A 17,507-nucleotide genomic window follows, 5' to 3' on the forward strand; every position below is an offset into this window, starting at 1 on the left:
GCACTGCTACCATATGAAAGACAAGTTCAACATACGCGCTTATTCATTCGTACAGAGAATAATGGGAGAAAGGAAATTTGGAAGCACTAAATGTACGTAAAATGGAGAAAACTGGGTGCTTACTGGAAATATCGCTAGTGTAATGTAGCTCTGTACCACTGAATGGGAGCACACCCGAAGTACAAAACCAAAGCGCAAATGACTGAGTGCGGTCAACACGAAAAGCAAGTTAATTAATAGGAAACGAAGCTAACAGAGATGTTTCACAACCACCATGTCCCATGAAAAACACTCTGCAGAGAATTTATTTTACATGCTAGAGCAGTATCAAGCAGTCTTTCAAATAAAAGGAGAAAAAGAAAGAGAAAACACGGGACAAAATAACACCAAACAAAGTAGACGACTTATGAATCAATTGCAAACAGGCAACAAACGTTTTAAGAAAAAAAGAACATAACCGTTAAACTAATGTTAACTTACATATGTGTAAGATGAGTTTAATCTGTGACACTTCCATATACAATTTAAACATGGACCTCATTTGGCCACCAAGATTATCAAAATGTTCAGTTCGTGAATATGAAATAAGAAAAGAAGGTAGATGTGACTGTCATGGAGTTCTCCACGTCCTGCTCAATCCAAGAGCCAAGTCAAAATGCAAGAATGAAACACAAACGAAAGTTATAACACATTACACAATACAACACATCAAAATGTATTATATTAAATATTTGGCATACGTTATGCCGTAAACGAGTCAGTTACCCGAGTATTACTGGAAAAGAGGTCAATAATACAAACAACACATCAACATTACATAAGTTCAAAGGTCATCGTGTGATTTATGAAACCATTAATAAAAAAGAAAACTGTTCATGGCACCACTGTGCAGTTTCTTAGTTCAACATAGGTGACTATGGACATGAGAAATAGTAATGGTGTAAAAAATAAATTGAGAAAAAACAAATTTTCACTGAAAATAAAATGTATTATTGAAAATAATGTTCTTCCATTGTCACGTTTTGTCGAAAATGGCTGTGAGACGATTCTGACAACATTATACATAAAAAAGAAAAAATCGGATAATAAGCAAGTTTTAAGAAATATGTTGGCCATATACAAAGTGTCAAAAGGTCGAAAAAAAATTGCAAATAGGTAATTGTTTCTATGAAGCATTATATGTTCTGTCTACGTCATCACTAACTTTATCAAAAATTGGCACATAGGTTTTGTTTTCATGGCATAGAAAGGAACAGCTCTTTGCACTGTTTTAAAGTCCAAAATACGAGGATCGCGTCGTTTTAGCACATTATGAAGTATGCACTCAATTACCGACTGCGAACTCCTTGCTTCCGTCGCCTCCACCATCCATCATGCAGCTTGTGACCATGTGGTATACATTCTCCCTGCGTCGTCAGAGATATAAAAAATAAACGAAAAAAATACCCATTCAAAAGAATCTGATAAAAATTCACTTGACACCTACCTGAGAGACAGTCCCCACTCCTTCCAATTTAATGAGATAAGTGTGGAGGAGATGTGGCTTGAGTTCAGAAAAATAGTATCCGCAGAAATTGAAAGATTTATACCAAATAAATTAACAAACAACGGAGCTGATCCTCCTTGGAACACAAAACGGGTCAGAACACTGTTTCAGAAACAACAACACAAACATGACAAATTTAAACAGACGCAAAATTCCAAAGATTGGGGACCTTCTACAGAAGCTCAAAATTCAGCGCTGACTTCAATAAGAGATGCTTATAACAGTTTCCACAACGAAACTTTGTCTCGAGACCTGGCCAAAAATCCAAAGAGATTCTGGTCGTCTGTGAAGTATGTTACCAATAGCAATGGAGATACTATCGGAGACAATGCTGACAAAGCAGAGCTACTAAACACAGCCTTCCGAAATACCTTTACAAATACCTTTACAAAAGAAGGCGAAGTAAATATTCCAGAATTCGAATCAAGAACACCTGCCAACATGAGTAACGTATAAGTAAATATCCTCGGAGTAGTGAAGCAACTTAAATCACTTAATAAAAGCAAGTCTTCTGATCCAGACTGTACACCAACTAGGTTCCTATTACAGTATGCTGATTTATTAGCTCTATACTTGACAATCATATACAACCGTTCGCTCGACGGAAGTTCCGTATCCAAAGACAGGAAAGTTCCACAGGTCACACAGATATTCAAGAAAGGTAGTAGGAGTAATCCACTTAATTACATGCCCATACCATTAACGTCGATATGCAGCAGGATTCTGGAACATATATTGTGTTCGAGAATTATGAATTACCTCTAAGAAAACGGTCTATTAACACACAGTCGACATGGGTTTAAAAAACATCGTTCTTGTGAAACACAACCAGCTCTTTATTCGCATGAAGTGTTGAGTGCTATTGACAAGGGATTTCAGATCGATTCCGTGTTTCTTGATTTCCAGAAGGCTTTTGACTCTGTACCACACAAGCGACTTATATTGGAATTGCGTTCTTATAGAATATCGTCTCAGTTACGTGGCTGAATTTGTGACTTCCTGTCAGAGCGGTCACAATTCGTAGTAATTGACGGAAAGTCATCGAGTAAAACAGAAGTGATTTATGACGTTCCCCAACGTAGTTTGCTGTTTCTTATCTGTATAAACCATTTGGAAGACAATATGAGCAGTCGTCTTCCGTTGTTTGCAGATGACGCTGTTGTTTATCGACTAATAATTTCGTCAGAAGATCAAAACAAACAGCAAAACGATTTAGAAAAGATATACGAATGGTGCGAAAATTTACAGTTGTCCCTAAATAAAGAAAAGTATGAGATAATCCACATGACTGCCAAAAGGAATTCGTTAAACTTCGATTATACACTAAATCAGTCTAATATAAAAGCAGTAAATTTAACTAAAACCTAGGAATTACAATTACGAACAACTTAAATTGGAACGAACAGAAAATGTTGTGGGCAAGGCTAACCAAAGACTGCGTTTTATTTGCAGGACTCTTAGAAAATGTAACAGATCTACTAAGGAGATTGCCTGGACTACGCTTGTACGACCTCTTTTAGAATACTGCTGCGCGGTGTGGGATTCTTGCCAGATAGGGCTGACGGAGTAAATCGAAAAAGTTTAAAGAAGGGCAGCGAAGTATGGGAGAGAGTGTCACTGAAATGATACAGAATTTGTGCTGAACATCATTAAAAGAAAGGCGTTTTTCGTTGCGACGGAATCTTCTCACGGAATTCCAATCACCAATTTTCTCCTCCGAATGCGAAAATGTTTTGTTGACACCGACCTACATTGGGAGAAACGATCACCACGATAAAATAAGGGAAATCAGAGCTCACATGGAAATGTATAGGTGTTCATTCTTTCCGCGCGCTGTACGAGATTGGAATAATAGAAAATTGTGAAGGTGGTTCGATGAACCCTCTGCCAGGCACTTAAATGTGATTTGCAGTGTATCCACGTAGATGCAGATGTAGGTGTGGTGCACGTTCGATCGTTATGATATCTTTGCGCAGGGGAGACACGAACTGGCTGTTTTGTGTGTCGCTCTCAGCAGCAGGGACATCAATCGAGATGCAGTCGACCGTTAGCATTAGCCTCCGTTGACCTGCAGGCCCCATTCGGACAGCTGTTAGGACCAGCATAAGTCTCTAAGCTTCGTCAATGACTTCTAACTGAGATCGCATTCCATTGCCTACAGTATCTCTGCAAAAGGGAGACACAAACTGGCTCTTCATGTCGCCCTCGGCAGTAGAGAGACCGATCGAGGAGCAGTCATCAGATGATAAAGTCTGTGTTGAGCGGCATGATCTCTTGGCACAGTGTGTGCTGAGTTTGGATAGGTGTGTCTGTCAGCTGACATGCCCTCCTGCGGACGTGGGTAGCGGCGACCAGTAACTTCCACCGTCGTTCTTTACTGGGTAATAGGGATGGGGGTAGAGCGCCTCCTGCCCCCTCCCCCCTCCCCCCCCCCCCCCTTCGACTGGTCTGCTTTTACTGCCACTGAACGGACCCTGCCTGCAATTAGCGCACCTGGGAATTCCGTCACTAGCTGTAAACGCCATGATCTTAACAGCGGAACCTTCCGCAGAATCTGCCGACTCGCGATGCTCATTTCAAACTGCACTGAGAAAAATCTCACGATAAAATCTTACATACATTGTAAAACGTACAAAGGAAATTGCCACTACAGGCTTAAAAATAATTGCATGAGAAACTGCCCTAAAAATGCCTTACAAGGTGGACCTCCTTCATAAATGAAATGTATGAAATAAGAAAACTTTTATGATTAAATTATTAAGCATTCTAAAGTATTTCAACGAGAAAACGCAGTGAATTTGCTTCTCAGAAGGTTACTTCTACGAGAAAAATACCAACGAAAATCATATGTAAACTATTTCAACATTACTGAAAATAGCCTCAAAATGTAGACAGTAAAGAGAATAGTTACAGAGTTTAGATAAAACATGCTATTTATCTCGAGAAATAGGTCACGATAAAGCTTGTACAAGATTTGGAAACGAAATGGGGTGGATTCAGTGAAGCATTTATTTACAGACACAGTGTTATTTACCAGTAACTACATTCCCACTATAACAGGATACAGAATTAGACCAACTAACTACATTCCCATACAAAACAGGCTACGGAATTAGAGCAGTTTACCACAAACAGATATAACGACTATGATAGCACATTCAAATGAAAAGAAAAACCGTTATTTTGATACCTAATACCAACGCTACCTTTGTTTGATTGCTCCTCCGTGGTTCGAAACACATGCCTCTGGAACACTGTTGTAACATTTGTCTTTAAATAGGTAACAAAAATTGTGGTTATTCAGACGCAAAAATTAATGCCTCGAACCATAATGAGATTATATACCACACTGACATAAAGCAAATTAAAGGAAATAAATATGAATGAGAAGTACTTTACACTATAAATAAACATATGAAAGATATGAGAAAATAGAGATAGACCATTATTACACAGAAACATCAAATTATTCGTCAATGACCATATTCTCCCTCACATTAGCTGCTCTGTTCAGGAAGTAAATGGTTTAATATTTGAAATCTGATGCAGGCCCTTATACTTTAGTGTCTGGAGCGTCTCCGCTCCCTGTGCATTTTGATGTGGAATGCGTTTTCCGCGATACGGACCAATTCCTTTCGAACTCTCACGACTCCACTTCTATTAAGCCTTCATTTGCTTCACATCTCCCACAAAATCAAGGAATAGATTATATCCAAACTTCAAATTGATATGCTCCCCTTATTATGATCTCTGCAATTAACGTATTAGCTGGTGGTGGCACAGCTATCACAGCTTCAAGCCGTTTCATAATGTGGCCTCACTGAAATTCAAATATTATTAGCCTTGTTCCATTCATAGACGTATAAAATAAAATTATCCTTATAGTCTAAATTGGACAGAGGCTTACGTCATCGAGGAGGGATGACACTTACGATCTTGTTTCCGTAACGCTTCTGTAATGGACCTTGCATCAGCATTTTAACAAAATACAACATCATGAATGTTGGGCACCAACCTCTTTTTCTTTATTATATGGCAGCTATATCCATCTACACATTAACGCTATTCACTTAGGCAGACTCATTTCATTATGCACTGGCAAAAATTAATCCACTCAACTACAATAGCCTCTGAGACAATAAACAGTCTTGTGTTATCCTTCAAAAGACTAATACCATACTGCACTCACTGGCTACAAAGCAAAACTCTTCCCCCATATTCTCATCCTGAAAGAAAACTACCGATACAACCAACTTATCTATCTTTATAAGAAATCAAATAACCTACAATGCCTTAAATTATCTTTTAAATGACACAATATCATCGTCTCCTCAAGAGAATAAATATACTACAAATAAAATTCTCCTTAAACAACCGCTATACGATTATTCCTTCATTGTACCGCCACACCCTATACAGTATCTCTCATGACAACAATAAAAATTCCGTTACAGGAAAAGACAACCTCATTTGAAATTCTAATCATTTCTTCCATGCAGAGAGGACATTTTCGTTAGCCCTTGACGTAGTCTCCTTCAGTGTCTCGCCCGATATACTGTATCTGATCTCGTCTACCCACTAGTGTCTGGGTTCTGCTGGTCTGATTTCAGCTCCAGGAGTAAGACTTGATACACCATCCGCGGCTCGTGGTCTTGCGGTAGCGTTCTCGCTTCCCGCGCACGAGGTCCCGGGTCCGATCCCCTGTGGGGGTCAGGGATTTTCTCTGCCTGTAGATGACTGGGTATTGTGTGTTTTTCATCATCATTCCATTCACTCACTCGCAAATCGCCTTAGTGGCGTTAAATAAATTGTGGAGCAGCGGCCTTACGCTCATTATTATTATTACACAATAGTCCGTACGTCTTTCTCCCCAAGAGCGGTGGCCGAGCCGATAGTTACTTCGTTCATTCTGGTTTGCGTGTCTCTCACAGTTGTCGTAATTTTCTCGGTTTTGGGATTCTGTCGGTTACCATAATTTTGTTGGTTACCGTAATTTTGTTGATTACCGTAACGATACCAGTTTCCCCTGTTGCTACTACGTCAGTTCTGATAAGGCTGATGTGTCTCATTCTAGTATCGGTCACTGCCTCCGAAGCAGGCAGTCTTTATTTATTTATTTATTTATTTTAATTCGCTACGGCAGCAAGTACAGTCTCAACGCCTCTGTCCACGCCTGTATGACCGGCTACACAGTGTGCCACCACCTGCGCCGTATTGCAGTCCCTGTGGCGTTGTTCTAAATCCCTCTGTGTCATCTTTGCATATTCCTTCAGTGATGATGTGGTGAAAGTTCACTGGTAACTTCATAGTAAAAAAGCGAATTAGTTCTGCCGGTCCGTAAGGATCGTACACGAACGGATTTTTGTATAGAAAGTTGCGGAATAACTGAGCCAGGTTTGAAAAGCTTGACAGACGAGTTTAACGAGGTTCTGGGCCACCCCAGACCAGTAAGCTGAAAGAAAAATCTATCGGAACCCCCTGACAAAGTTGCAGTTGCATGCTGCAGCCCTCATGCCTATAGCTGGCTAATTCTCGACGTATCCCAACATATATTGAAACTTCAGCGCGTCCGACCAGGCACGAGGAAGGAAAAACTGGAACAGTTGCATCCAAGCACTGGGGTCAATACCGTTTGCAGCGTTCCGAAACACATCCAACTTTCTCACGGTGAGTGAATGTTTGATACAATGTCCGTGCGTTTCTTCTCGTGGAAATCTCTCGCGAGCGCTCCCATTTCGCTTCCTCCTGCCTCCGAGAGCACACTCTTTCTTACCCTCGCCCGAATCAACACTGTGTCGAGGATCCGGTTTACAGACTCGTTCGCTTGCATCTGACTTATTCCTATGGTTCTCTAAGTGCGCAACTCGCTCACATAATTCGGTCGTAATATCCCTCTGCAATATATACACTTCCCACTGACCCTGCTCAAATTTCATTGGTGATCTCCTTCCTGCCGCCACAACTAGGCTGATCTGTGCATTGCTTTCGCGATGTTCACTAATAGACAAGTCCCCCCAACTCTGTGTCCATGCTTGAGACCTCGGCTTCCAATACCTGAATAGCTTCGCTATTAGCATCCACCCGACCGCTAATGCACTCCGGTACCTGTGCCGCAAGACATTCCACATGCGCCCGTAGCACCGCCGGTTCGTGCTCATATGGCACAGCTGGGGTACGGAAACCTCCCCATAAGACGCTCTTCTTGCAGCTTAAGTTGTTCACTAGCGTGTAGCTGCCCCTTTTCCAAAGTGCAAACACATTGCTCCTAAAATTCCGCAACAATATAGGTTTTAATCTGTTCTGCGAGACCCTCCAGCTTCTGATCCACTTAATCAGATAATTTTTTATTGTTTTCTTCTAATGCCTTACGATTCTCTTCAGATAAGAGTCGTACTAGCTCTCTCATATCAAACTGACGGTTTAGTACAGGGTTGATTCGAGATACAGCTGTACCTTCACTACAATTATTTAATTTCTTTTCCTTCGCTATCTAACACGAAATCTGATAGAGTATGTCCGTTTTCAAATCTTATATGCGCGGTATTGTTGCTCACGTTTCCCACTATAAACGGATCACTACATCGGAGAACCATTACTCTGTTCCATCGTCTCTACGTTTTCGTGCCTATTATTGCTTTTGGAACGACTACGAGTCATCCTAAATGAAGAACACTTCCGCAAAATATTACTGTCAAACATTTACAGTCACAGAAATCTCATAACAAATTTCTGCTCTCCAATACACATAGCTTGGATACAACTTTCACACACACTCCAAACACAAGTATCAGACGCAATCTCATACACACAGTATACACACACACGCAATAAAACAGAAGAAAGAACCCAAAAAATTACAAAATACATGTGTACACGATATAGCACAATGCAACTCCGAGTCAAGAACAACGTTGTAAAATGAGAGAACAAGTCGTCTTGGAATAATGTGGAAGATGTTCGAGCGCTAATGGAGAAAAAAATTGCAGTTAATGCGTCCTTTCTACCGACTGTTTCTCTTAAGCTCCAGCTGTGATCGCATCCATGATCACCATATAAATAGCTACCAATGAGTGAGCGGTTAACTGGAAAGTGAAACAGAAAATGGGGAAGTTAGCCAATGTGGAACTCTGCAACATACTGTATGTTACATGTGCCACAAAGTTGTTCTGGGTCGCCACTCAATTTTATTAAAATCTGGAAGATTTATTATAAGAACTTCATGAATCACTGAGTTGAGTGTTGACATTTCACAAAAAGATTCAAGTTAATAGATGGAATATGCTTATGGGAACAATTTAAGTACACACGATAAATCAAATAATAAAAGCAAGCACGATCTTAAGCCTCAAGAAGAAAATATAATAATCAGACAAAAATCTGGGAATATAACGACTGCCTTTCTAGCATCATGAACGACAGATTGGATGTATAAAAATAACCTTGCGAAAGGGTAGTAGTCTGATTGACAAACACTCATCACAGTTTAACACAGTTTACTGAAATAAAACATCATATTAAAAATTCACATACTAATTTTAAACTGTGATTTATCTTCACTTATTTAATTCACTTATACTATTATTATACTGAGTGCTGATTTATATTGTGATGATAAACATAAAGGAAGTATTAGACGCGCATGGGAAAAGTTCACACAAACATACACATTTCATGCACACAACAAGAATTATGCCCATCACAATAAGTCAAAGGCTCAGAGGTTCATTCGGATCGCTATTACTGAATTATTGTGAATACGAATTCTATGGAATACTTTCCGAGGAAGAAATTTACCAGCCACATGTTCCATACGAAACTAAGGTACGCTGGCGCGAAACAACCACAAATGCTGCGAATATTCAACAACAAACCAAAATTACTAAGGCTGTTGAAAAATTCAAGAACACAAATACCAACTGTGTAGCCACGTTCTTAAGGTTGTATACTGATGGAAATAAAAAGCGAAGGAAATAGCAGCATACACGCGAGAAAAGATCACATATGTACCCAATTAAGAGAGAAGTCAGACAAATGAATTTAAATCTGTGCTGAAGTAAAGAACTTCCTACACCATGTGTTGTGGTTACACAAAACAAGGACCGGAAAAACTTACTAAATACAGAAAACATATTCGTGAATAAAATCTGGAAAATATAAGAATTCGACTACTGAACTTGGAACTAAACTAAGAAATGAAACACATTCATCAATTAGAATAGCCACACGCCGTCACACGTTAACTCACTCACCAGCGCCAAATCACTCTTAAGCTTCCGGCTTCACCCATCAGAGGTCCAGTGATAAGTGACGAAAGCCCGCTCGCCCTATAACGAACTTCCCGTAACTACACTCCTGGAAATTGAAATAAGAACACCGTGAATTCATTGTCCCAGGAAGGGGAAACTTTATTGACACATTCCTGGGGTCAGATACATCACATGATCACACTGACAGAACCACAGGCACATAGACACAGGCAACAGAGCACGCACAATGTCGGCACTAGTACAGTGTATATCCACCTTTCGCAGCAATGCAGGGTGCTATTCTCCCATGGAGACGATCGTAGAGATGCTGGATGTAGTCCTGTGGAACGGCTTGCCATGCCATTTCCACCTGGCGCCTCAGTTGGACCAGCGTTCGTGCTGGACGTGCAGACCGCGTGAGACGACGCTTCATCCAGTCCCAAACATGCTCAATGGGGGACAGATCCGGAGATCTTGCTGGCCAGGGTAATTGACTTACACCTTCTAGAGCACGTTGGGTGGCACGGGATACATGCGGACGTGCATTGTCCTGTTGGAACAGCAAGTTCCCTTGCCGGTCTAGGAATGGTAGAAAGATGGGTTCGATGACGGTTTGGATGTACCGTGCACTATTCAGAGTCCCCTAGACGATCACCAGAGGTGTACGGCCAGTGTTGGAGATCGCTCCCCACCCTATGATGCCGGGTGTTGGCCCTGTGTGCCTCGGTCGTATGCAGTCCTGATTGTGGCGCTCACCTGCACGGCGCCAAACACGCATACGACTATCATTGGCACCAAGGCAGAAGCGACTCTCATCGCTGAAGACGACACGTCTCCATTCGTCCCTCCATTCACGCCTGTCGCGACACCACTGGAGGCGGGCTGCACGATGTTGGGGCGTGAGCGGAAGACGGCCTAACGGTGTGCGGGACCGTAGCCCAGCTTCATGGAGACGGTTGCGAATGGTCCTCGCCGATACCCCAGGAGCAACAGTGTCCCTAATTTGCTGGGAAATGGCGATGCGATCCCCTACGGCACTGCGTAGGATCCTATGGTCTTGGCGTGCATCTGTGCGTCGCTGCGGTCCGGTCCCAGGTCGACGGGCACGTGCACCTTCCGCCGACCACTGGCGACAACATCGATGTACTGTGGAGACCTCACGCCCCACGTGTTGAGCAATTCGGCGGTACGTCCACCCGGCCTCCCGCATGCCCACTATACGCCCTCGCTCAAAGTCCGTCAACTGTACATACGGTTCACGTCCACGCTGTCGTGGCATGCTACCAGTGTTAAAGACTGCGATGGAGCTCCGTATGCCACGGCAAACGGGCTGTCACGGACGGCGGCGGTGCACAAATGCTGCGCAGCTAGCGCCATTCGACGGCCAACACTGCGGTTCCTGGTGTGTCCGCTGTGCCGTGCGTGTGATCATTGCTTGTACAGCCCTCTCGCAGTGCCCGGAGCAAGTATGGTGGGTCTGACACACCGGTGTCAATGTGTTCTTTTTTCCATTTCCAGGAGTGTATTTGTAGTATCGTTCCCAGAACCGATCGCGGTCCTCTGGTTTGGAGCCGAGTGGAAGGCTTAAGCCAGAGGCTCAGACGATTCTGCTGAGAGCTAGGGTGCAAATTTCTCGACCTCCGCTATCGGGTGGAGAAATGTAGGGTCCCCCTGAATAGGTCAGGCGTGCACTACACGCCGGAAGCGGCTACGAGGGTAGCGGAGTACGTGTGGAGTGCACATGGGTTTTTTTTAGGTCAGAGAATTCCCTCCCTAGGCCCGACAAGACGCTTCCTGAGACGCGGCAAAGCAGGAGTAGGCAAAATGCAACAGGGAATAACAATATTAATGTGCTAATAGTAAACTGCAGGAGCATCTATAGAAAGGTCTCAGAACTGCTCTCATTAATAAACGGTCACAACGCCCATATAGTACTAGGGACAGAAAGTTGGCTGAAACCACATGTAAAGAGTAATGAAATCCTAAACTCAGATTGGAATGTATACCGCAGAGACGGGCTGGACAGTGAAGGGGGAGGCGTGTTTATAGCGATAAGAAGTGCAATACTATCGAAGAAAATTGACGGAGATTCGAATTGTGAAATGATTTGGGTGAAGGTCACGGTTAAAGCAGGCTCAGACATGGTAACTGGATGTCTCTATAGGCCCCCGGGCTCAGAAGCTGTTGTGGGTCAGCACCTGGAGAATAATTTGGAAAAGATTTCGAGTAGATTTCCTCACAATGTTATAGTTCTGGGTGGAGATTTTAATTTGCCAGATATAGACTGGGAGACTCAAACGTTCATAACGGGTGGCAGGGACAAAGAATGCAGTGAAATATTTTTAAGTGCTTTATCTGAAAACTACCTTGAGCAGTTAAACAGAGAACCGACTCGTGGCGATAAAATATTAGACCTTCTGGTGACAAACAGACCCGTACTATTTGAATCAGTTAATGCAGAACAGGGAATCAGCTATCATAAAGCGGTTACTGCATCGATGATTTCAGCCGTAAATAGAAATATTTAAAACGTAGGAAGATTTTTCTGTTTAGCAAAAGTGACAAAAAGCATATTTCAGAGTATTTGATGGCTCAACACAAAAGTTTTGTCTCAAGTACAGATAGTGCTGAGGATCAGTGGACAAAGTTCAAAACCATCGTACAATATGCGTTAGTTGAGTATGTGCCAAGCAAGATCGTAAGAGATGGAAAAGAGCCACCGTGGTACAACAACCGAGTTAGAAAACTGCTGCGGAAGCAAAGGGAACTTCACAGCAAACATAAACATAGCCAAAGCCTTGCACACAAACAAAAATTACGCGAAGCGAAATGTAGTGTGAGGAGGGCTATGAGAGAGGCTTTCAATGAATTCGAAAGTAAAGTTCTATGTACTGACTTGGCAGAAAATCCTAAGAAATTTTGGTCCTATGTCAAAGCGGTAGGTGGATCAAAACAAAATGTCCAGACACTCTGTAACCAAAATGGTACTGAAACAGAGGATGACAGACGAAAGACCTAAATACTAAATGTCTTCTATGTAGTATGTTCTATGTACTGACTTGGCAGAAAATCCTAAGAAATTTTGGTCCTATGTCAAAGCGGTAGGTGGATAAAAACAAAATGTCCAGACACTCTGTAACCAAAATGGTACTGAAACAGAGGATGACAGACGAAAGACCTAAATACTAAATGTCTTCTTCCAAAGCTGTTTCACAGAGGAAGACTGCACTGTGCTTCCTTATCTAGATTGTCGCACAGTTGACAAAATGGTAGATATCGAAATAGACGACAGAGGGATAGAGAAACAATTAAAATCGCTCAAAAGAGGAAAGGCCGCTGGTCCTGATGGGATACCAGTTCGATTTTACACAGAGTACGCGAAGGAACTTGCCCCCCTTCTTGCAGCGGTGTACCGTAGGTCTCTAGAAGAGCGAAGCGTTCAAAAGGATTGGAAAAGTAGACAGGTCATCCCCGTTTTCAAGAAGGGACGTCGAACAGATGTGCAGAACTATAGACCTATATCCCTAACGTCGATCAGTTGTAGAATTTTGGAACACGTATTTTGTTCGAGTATAATGTCTTTTGTGGAGACTAGAAATCTACTCTGTAGGAATCAGCATGGGTTTCGAAAAAGACGGTCGTGTGAAACCCAGCTCGCGCTATTCGTCCACGAGACTCAGAGGGCCTTAGACACGGGTTCACAGGTAGATGCCGTGTTTCTTGACTTCCACAAGGCGTTTGACACAGTTCCCCACAGTCGTTTAATGAACAAAGAAAGAGCATACGGACTATCAGATCAATTGTGTGATTGGATTGAGGAGTTCCTAGATAACAGAACGCAGCATGTTATTCTCAATGGAGAGAAATTTTCCGAAGTAAGAGTGATTTCAGGTGTGCCGCAGGGGAGTGTCATAGGACCGTTGCTATTCACAATATACATAAGTGACCTGATGGATGACATCGAAAGTTCACTGAGGCTTTTTGCAGATGATGCTGTGGTGTATCGAGAGGTTGCAACAATGGAAAATTGTACTGAAATGCAGGAGGATCTGCAGCGAATAGACGCATGGTGCACAGAATGGCAATTGAATCTCAATGTAGACAAGTGTAATGTGATGCGAATACATAAAAAGACAGGTCCCTTATCATTTAGCTACAAAATAGCAGGTCAGCAACTGGAAGCAGTTAATTCCATAAATTATCTGGGAGTACGCATTAGGAGTGATTTCAAATGGAATGATCATATAAAGTTGATCGTCGGTAAAGCAGATGCCAGACTGAGATTCATTGGAAAAATCCTAAGAAAATGCAATCCGACAACAAAGGAAGTAGGTTACAGTACGCTTGTTCGCCCACTGCTTGAATACTGCTCAGCAGTGTGGGATCCGCACCAGATAGGGTTGATAGAAGAGATAGAGAGGATCCAACGGAGAGCAGCGCGCTTCGTTACAGGAACATTTAGTAATCGCGAAAGCGTTACGGAGATGATAGATAAACTCCAGTGGAAGACTCTGCACGAGAGACGCGCAGTAGCTCGGTACGGGCTTTTGTTAAAACTCCGAGAACATACCTTCACCGAAGAGTCAAGCAGTATGTTGCTCCCTCCTAAGTATATCTCGCGAAGAGACCATGAGGATAAAATCAGAGAGATTAGAGCCCACACAGAAGCATACCGACATTCCTTCTTTCGACGGTGGCTTGCGGAGTATGGATGTAGATGTAGATGTAGATGCAGAAGCCGGAAGAGACCAGAGGGGTCCTTTCCACCACTACTTAATAACCGTTGAATGACTACCGAAAGCGTACAAATGTCCTTGGCATGACTGAAAAAGTTACGTTGGCTACCCTGTTCCACCATAGTGACAGCCAGTCGCTGTACTACTATCATATAAAAGTCAAATTTAACATATAATGTCACTCATTCAAACAGACGATAAATAGGTAAGGAAAATTTGAAACCACAAAAGGTAGGTAATACGCATGCTATTGGGTGCTCACTGAAAATATCACTCTTTACTGTAGCTCTGTACCACTGAATGGGGACAAATATGAAGTACAAATCTAAAACAGAAATGACTGAGTATGATCAGGACGAAATATAACTTAAATAATGTGATCCGAATCTAGCAGAGGCGTTTCAGTGTATTCATTTCATACTCCATATACACAATTTGCAAAAATAGATCTAGAATGAACTGGTAACCTCTGAAAGGGTGCAAACATTTTTTCCTGGCAGTGTGTGTTGTATTAATTAATTGTAAATACTTCTGTACGCGACTTTCGTAATCGCCATTTAGTACTGCCATCTAAAGGTCTTCGTTACCTAATACGAGTACTTAGGCATTTTCAGTTAGTGAATTTGCACTCAAATGCCTTCTCAGAAGGTAAACCAGATACTTTGTATCCGTGTTTGAAAAATCCAGTTTAGGTTCTACACATGAATGTAGTTCATAATATTTTGGTGAATTCCCGTATCCTTCGTTTTTGTGTAACTTTATCATAGTTCCTCACTGAGTGATTGCTTCTTCAGTTTTTAAGATGTACATTTTATGTAACTGTGCCAAAGTATTTTTCTTTGATACACTTTCGTATATTTCTCTTGTAGAGCCTTTGAGAATGGAAGAGGTGAAATAGTTTATAGGGGAATAAAAATAGTAAATACGGTTGTCAAGACTAATATCAGTTTGTTGAATTTGGTACCGAAGATTACGTGGAAGTTGGATAAATGGTTATCCCGAAAAGTACAGATTGCAACAAAAGAAATAATTCACATACATTGTCCCATGTTAAAGCTTCTTTTGAGACATGCAAAATGTCGGTTGAGATATATTATCTTCTAATGTCAACTTGTTGTTATTCTGGTTGTAGGTCCAGTTTTGTCTCCACACGTTTGGTCATAGTCAAGATATTTTGAAGACACTGTCGTTGTGTTAACAGTTTTATTTGAATGGTTTTTCTTCTTGATTCTAAACTAAGATAGTTAGCATTAATAGAGCACAGAAGAAAATAAGATTCATACTCACTTTTCGTTTTTATCATAAGTAATATTTTATGCCCGTTATTCCTCTGAACCACTGGCGCGCGAGATTGTATAGGAAAATAGAATACTTAAGAACAACGACCTGTCGCGCTGAAGAATGAGATCATGAAAAATGGGACAAAATATTGGATCATATTTCATCGTCGAACGAGAGCTGAACAGCAACGTCAATACTAAATTACCTACTGCGAAAAGAAAATGGACGATCTGAGCTACTGGGATAGACGCATGGCTCCATGGACTTGGGATAGGCCTCAAAAATCTTTAATTACTTTTCTATCGTCTCATATATCATATTTCATCCGACAGTTCTATCTGCTATTGCAGTTCCCTCACACAGCTTGTTTTGTAGAGCAGAATCCATTGTGGTCGAAACAGTTTCACAAATTTACAGGTTTATCATAATTAGTTCCTGAAACAGACATGGAAGAAGGCATACGATAATACAAACGAAAACGATCCAGTAAACATCGGTCGGTAAATTTGCCGATTGCGAGAAAGTAGCGAATGGGTGGTGACAGGTCGCCAGCATCAGTATGAAATACGTCTGAGTTATTACAGATATCTTGCGAAAGATAATTCTCCGTTTTCAATTGGACGCAATTTCAGATTTGGCCAAGACTGGGGAACAGCAAAGAATTTAGTCTTGGAGGTCGCCTGATTCTTCCTAAGCTTTACATCCTTGCTGCAGTACAAACACGTTATTTAATCACTATTACCTGGCATAAAAGAATTCAACTGCGTCAGTTCTTTGATGATAATCTCTCCTCTCATCTCCCCTTATTGATTTATTATCCTCCAACCAGAATGACCTGACTGCAGTTTTTCACTCAAAACTTGCTGTAATGTCACACGTTGGCGATATCTACTAGTACAAGATGTAGTTTCTCCACATTCCATGATTTAGTACCATATAGTTCCACACTCAAGTCTTTCATTCTCTGAAATTACTTTCTGAGATTAAGGCTGATGTTTGATGACAGCACACAACTCATGGCCAAGAATGCCCTCTTTGTCTGTGCCAGTCTGCCTTTGCTAATTTGCTTTTCGTGTCCTCGTTGTTTCGTCCCTTTTGTATTATTTTGTTACCAAGGCAGCAGAATTCCTTAATTTCGTCTATTTTATAGCTTCCAATTTTGAAACTAAGTTTTTCACTAATCTCATTACTATTATTTCTCATTAGCTTCCTCTTTCTTTGGTTTACTCTCATCTTCTGTACTCATTAGACTGCAGATCGTATGTTTCTTGTCGAGTTTTTCTGGTGATAGCAGTATCATCAACGAACCTAATCATTAATATCCATTCGGCCATAATTTTAATACCACACTCGAATCTTTCGTATGCTTTGCTTCTTCGATGTAGGGACTGAACAGTATGGTGAAAGACTGTATTCCCATGTTACACGGTTTTTAGTCTGAGCACTTCATTCTTGGCGTTCGATTCTTATTTTTTCACTTGGTTCATCCACATACTGTCTTTCTTACTTTTTGAGTAATCAATTTTCTTACTGGTTTGATGCGGCCCGCCACTAATTCCTCTCCTGTGCCAAACTCTTCCCTCTTCATCCCAGAGTAGCACTTGCAACCTACGTCTTCAATTATTTGTTGGATGTATTCCAATCTCTGTCTTCCTCTAGAGTTTTTGCCCTCTAAATCTCCCTCTAGAACCATGGAAG

Source organism: Schistocerca gregaria, chromosome 5 (assembly GCF_023897955.1).
Source record: "Schistocerca gregaria isolate iqSchGreg1 chromosome 5, iqSchGreg1.2, whole genome shotgun sequence".
NCBI lineage: Eukaryota > Metazoa > Arthropoda > Insecta > Orthoptera > Acrididae > Schistocerca > Schistocerca gregaria.